General features: G+C 35.0%; 1 pseudogene; it reads left to right on the top strand.

The window, feature by feature from the left end:
• Positions 1-374: 374 nt before the first annotated feature.
• LOC130033845 (uncharacterized) lies at positions 375-468 on the top strand (annotated as a pseudogene).
• Positions 469-5,830: the final 5,362 nt, after the last annotated feature.

The following is a 5,830-nucleotide window of genomic DNA, read 5'->3' as shown; positions in this document are numbered from 1 at the left end:
CATACATTCAAGGTGGTCAAAGTGCAGACAACACCATCCACCTTTTCCTGGAGAAGTACACGGGACTCAGGTGAAAACAGCAAAAGGCTCTAGTTTAATGGTCTTAATTAAGGTTTCAGGGAACGACATTAAACAACCTCATATACCATCTTCCAAAAGAATTATTTTGTAAAACTGGTGACTAGGGTATGGTAAAAGATAATATGGTAAAAAACATTTTTTTCTTTCTGGGACATTAAATTTCTAAATCTGTTTATTCATGCTGCTTTGAAATACATTCCTTGATTAGGAATCATTGTCTGCCATAGGAGTGAGGAAGGACAACACTCAAAGTAATAAGAAGAGAAAAATATGGAAAAATTAACTCCTACTAAGTTTAACACATATACTAAATTTGAAATGATAAAATGATGAGCATGGTCCTTGCACAGAGATGATATGCAAACTTGTAAAGCATTCCATATTTTTGTTGCAAGAAGAATGAACAGGTCTACTTTAAGCTAAGACATTCCCCACAAGTACAAAAATTCTACATAAAGAGAGCACAAATCCACACCACAACAATCTCTCTCAATGTCAATGGACTAAATGTGCCAATTCAGAGGCACAGAATGTGAAGATGAATTAGAAAACTGAAACCAACATTCATTCTGCTGCCTGCAAGAAACACGTCTGAACAATCAAAGCACCCATGGGCTAAAAGTAAAAGTCTGGGAAACAAGTTTTCAAGAAAATATCACCTCCACAAAGCTGGAGTGGCGATACTAGTATCAGACCACATGGACTTCAGGCTAAAGATTATCAGAGACAGTGAAGGTCATTTCTTAATGATCATGGGATATGTACATCAGAAAGAACTCACCCTCCTCAATGTATATGATCCTAATGACAGACCAGGAAAATACTTAAAAACAACTTCTAATTGACTTATAGAAAAACATTGATAGCAACACAATACTAGAAGGAGATTTCAACACTTCTTTGACACTTCTCCACAGATCAAACAGACTGAAGCTCAGCAAGGAAATATTTTCTTTAAGGGGAGTAATGAACAACCATTGGCTTAGAGAAGAAATCAAAGAGGAAATAAAAAATTTCCAGAAACAAATGAGAATGAGGACACGAGCTACCATAACTTGTGGGACACAGCAAAAGCAGTGTTAAGAGGAAAGATTATAGATCTGCCAGAATTCATTAGGAAGAAAGAAAGGGCCTACATGAATAAATGAGAGCTCAAGATTTTGTAAAATGACCAACAAAAGTAGTCCAAAATAGGCTGGAGGAAGGAAATAATAAAACTTGTACCAGACATCAATGAGCTACAATCCCAAAATACAATCCAAAAGACCAATAAAAGCAAAAGCTGGTTCTTTGAGAAAATAAATAAGATCAATAAACCATGAGAAGCCTCTCAAAAAAACAAAGAGAAAGAATTCTAATAAATCAAATCAGAAATGCAAAGGGGGTTATCCTAATAGAAACTACAGAAATACATAGGATCATCAGAGATTATATTGAGATTCTTTGCAGCAGGAAATGAGAGAATTTTGAATAAATTGATAAATTATTGGATTCCAATTACCTCCTAAGGCTGAACCAAGAAGATTTGGAATACTTGAACCTATCACTAACAAGGAAATTGAAATGATGGTCAAAAGTATCCCTGCAAACAGAATCCATGGCCCAGATGGATTCAATAGTGAACTATTTCAAACCTTTAAAGAGGAACTGCTTCCAACATTTTTAAGATTTTCCAGGAATTGAAGAAACAGAAATACTCCCAAATAGTTTCTATGAGGCAAAGATCACCCTAATACTCAAATCGATAGAGACACCACAAAAAAAGAAAATTACAGACCTATTTCCTTGATGAATACAGATACAAAGATTTTCAAGAAAATACCAGCAAAGAGAATCCAGAAACTCAACAAAAGATCACACACTATGACCAAATAAGTTTAGCTTGGGGATGCAAGGATGGCTTAACATTCTCTAGTCAATCAACAGAATACACCATCTCAATAAAATAAAGATAAAAGTCATATGATCATATCAATAGATGTAGATAAAGCATTTGATAAGATCCAGCACCCATTCATGATGAAAAACTCTCAACAAAATTGGATTTGAAAGTACTTTCCTCAATCTAGTTAAAGCAAATTACCACAAACCCACGGCAAGCATTATTCTCAAGGGGGAAAAACCAAAGACTTGGAGCAGAAATCAATGAACTAGAATCCCAGAATACAATCAGGCACAAAACAAGTTACCCACTCTCACACCTCCTATTCACCATAGTACTTAAAGTACTTGCCATATGATTTCGGTAAAAAAAAAAAAAGATATCAAGGGCATCCAGATAAAAAAGGAAGAACTCAAGCTTTTACTATTTGGAGATGACATGATACTATGCTTATAAAATCCCAAAGAATCTACAAAAAAGCTCCTGGGAACAATAGATTTGTTTAGTAAAGTAGCATATTACAAAATCAATATCTGGTACGCCATGGCTTTCCCATATATTAATAATGAAAGAGAAAAAAGAGATAGAGAAAAACAATCCCATTCACAATAATACGTCAGAAAATCGAGTACATTAGAATCAACTAAAAATGTTAAGGATCTATACCAAAAAAAAAAAAAACCTACAAAGCTCTACGAAATAAGAGAGTATATGAGGAAATGGAATCACATCCCATGCTCATGGATTGAGAGGTTTAACACTGTCAAAATGGCAATCCACCCCAAAGCTCTATAAAGATTTAATGCACTTTCTATAAGGATACCCATAACATTTTTCAAAGAAATAGATTAATCACTCTTAAACTAATACAAAACCATAAACTCCCATGAAGAGCTAAAGCAATCTTTGGTAAAAAGAAGGGAACAGCTTCCCCAACTTGCAACCCTACTACAAAGTTTTAGTAATCAAAATACCATGATATTCAGATAAAGACAGGCCTCAGATCAATGGAATATAGTCAAATATCCTGACGCTGGCCCTCAGATTATTATTACCTAATCTTTCTTAAAGGCTCAAGAAATATGAAGTTGAGCTAGGAAGTCTCTTCAACAACTGGTGCTGGGAAAACTGGACAGCAATATGCAAAAAAAATGAACTCAGACCTCTTTATAGTGCCAGGCACAAAGTCAGATCAAATGTATTAAAGACCTCACTATCATACCTGAATTCTTAAGATATATGGAGAAAAATGTGGGAAGATCCCTTCATGACATTAAAGCTAAGGGAAACTTCTAGAATGAAACACCACTGACCAAGGAAGAGGAAGTGAAGATAAACAAATGAGACTACATTAAACTAAGAAGTTTCTGCAACTCAGAAAAAATGGTGACCATGATCAAAAGACAGCCCACATAATGTGGAAATATTATTTATGCAATACCCGTACAATTAACCTCAAAATTCTGACTCCTGTATCATTAAGAACACTAAATAGTTCCTGTGAATTTTATTCTTCTTCACATATATTTACTCTAAAATATTTTAGATACACTTTTAAACCACAGGTAAAAAGGAAAAATTATAAGTTTTTTTTAAAATAAAAAATAACCCCTATACATAGCCAGGTGCGACCCAAAAAACAAAAAAGCAAGCAAGTAAGAAAGAAAGAAAAAATTTAAAAATTAAAAAATAATGCCGTTTGCAATACTAAGGATCAATCCCAGATCATCATTCTTTGCGTTTTTGGGTCACACGTGGCGATGCACAGTGGTTACTCCTGGCTCTGCACTCAGGAATTACTCCTCACGGTGCTTGGGGGGACCATACAGGATGCTGGGAATCTAACCTGGGTATGCCGTGTGCAAGGCAAATGCCCTACCTGCTGTACTATAGCTCCAGCTTCCCCCCTCCCTTTGATTCATCATCTTGAGGGCCTCAAATTTTTACCTTCCATTTGGAAACTTCATCTTTACATTGACACAGTAAATTGAAACCACAGAACCATTGAACGGCATGTTATAATGGTAGCAGCCATGAGCAAACATTGATAACCCATAAGTTGGCATGAATGACTTCTGTCTCAGAGGCTTCACTTCTGAGGATACCGGTCACTATCTCCTTTCTGTTACATATCCCAGGATCAGAACCTACATCAGGCCATCAGTAGAAATTGTCCACCCGAAAGCTAGCCTTCCACTGGGATCAGAATCCTTGATCCATCTAACTTGAAATTTTTCATTCATGACTTGTTGACCTTGTTTCAGGTGGATGCATCCAGAGCATAAACTCAGCTTCCCGTTGTTTCCACAGGAAACCCAAATACCTAAGAATGTTATCATTTCTGACGTCACTCTTAAATACTTTTTTTTGGAATCCCACGGTAAGATACTATCATTCGTGTTATAATATTACTGTTATCTATAGTTCGGTCTCCCCAAAGAACTCTCTACCCTCCTCACTCCAAGTGCAGACTCCAGTGTATCATGATCCTGAACGTACTTATAATAGTTTCACTCAGGTTCTCCCTTAAAGTGTACAAGTTAAGTTCATACCAATCCAAGTTCTTATTCCTAAACTACCAGAGTGGGCTTGTTCCTCAAGCTTGTGTTCTCCCTTGAAGAAATACCGTGCTTCCTTTCTCTATGTCTCTCTTTCCTTGTTTTGTTAAATGACTGTTCTCGCTTGAACATATATTCCATTCCACCCTACAACTGTTTCACAATTTTCTAAGAGTTTTTCAATAAAATATATTTTGTTTCACTAAACAAAAACTTTGAAAACACCAGAGCATTGTTAAAACCAGTATTTGTATCTTTTAAACCACAAATTTTGAAAATGAAAGGTGGTAAAGCAATGGAATACTACTCAGTTGTATGAAGTGAAATCTTCTTATTATTTGTATATAAAATGTATAACATGAGGAAATTATGTTTAGTGACAAAAACCAGGCAGAGAAAGATAGGCATCCTACAAGTTCATGCCTATGTGGCATATGGAGAAAACAAATTAAAAGAATAAAATGAGACAGACAAACGTCTAAAACATTATTTATATTCTATGATTTATAATTCAATTAACAATGGTTTCTCATACACATAATTCCAACAAGACACTCCTCATTCTCTCAAAGAACAAACCCTCCCTCTCCCCCAATCCCCCAGAATCCCTCCCTCCTAATCCCCTGACCCAATTGTGTGGATCAGTTCTCCCCTTACATTGCTCTTGAACCTTTGTTGCTACCTTGCTGTGTGTCTTTACATCCCACATATGAGAAAAATCTCTCTGTATCTGTTCCTTTCCTTAAGGCTAACTTTACATGCATGATATCCTCTAGTTTCATCCAATGTTGAAAATTACATAATTTTGATCTTTTCAAAGCAATAAAAACAAACTTTAGAAATATGAGACTATTTAGTTACCAGATCGAAAAGTATAATCAAAGTGGGAAAACTGAACAATGGTGAATGACAGAGTAGGCCTTTCAGTAGTGAGTGTAATATGATACATGCAAGTTGATTCTGCATAATCCTAAAATTTATGAAATTCTATAATGTAATTCTATAAGGTAATTTTAAATAATCAAAAAAGTATTTAAATAATTTACATTTATCTATGATTATGACGTATCTTTTGTGTCAAACTATCAGAAATAAAAAGAATGTGAGATAGAGATATGGTGTTTCACTATACTTTTAAACAAGAGAAGCGCTAAAAATTTCTGTGTCTTGATGAACTCTCATATAAATTGACTCCAAAATCAAATTAATATACTCAAGGAAAAATAAAAGTCAACCAATTTAATCTTTTGCCTTCACTCAGGTTCCCATCTGCTGATCTCTGGCAGACGAAACAATTTTTATTTTATTT

This window comes from Sorex fumeus, unplaced genomic scaffold (genome assembly GCF_029834395.1).
Source record: "Sorex fumeus unplaced genomic scaffold, SorFum_2.1 ptg000054l, whole genome shotgun sequence".
Lineage (NCBI taxonomy): Eukaryota > Metazoa > Chordata > Mammalia > Eulipotyphla > Soricidae > Sorex > Sorex fumeus.
The sequence above is the reverse complement of the archived record's forward strand: the minus strand, read 5'-3'. Positions and strand labels throughout refer to the sequence as shown.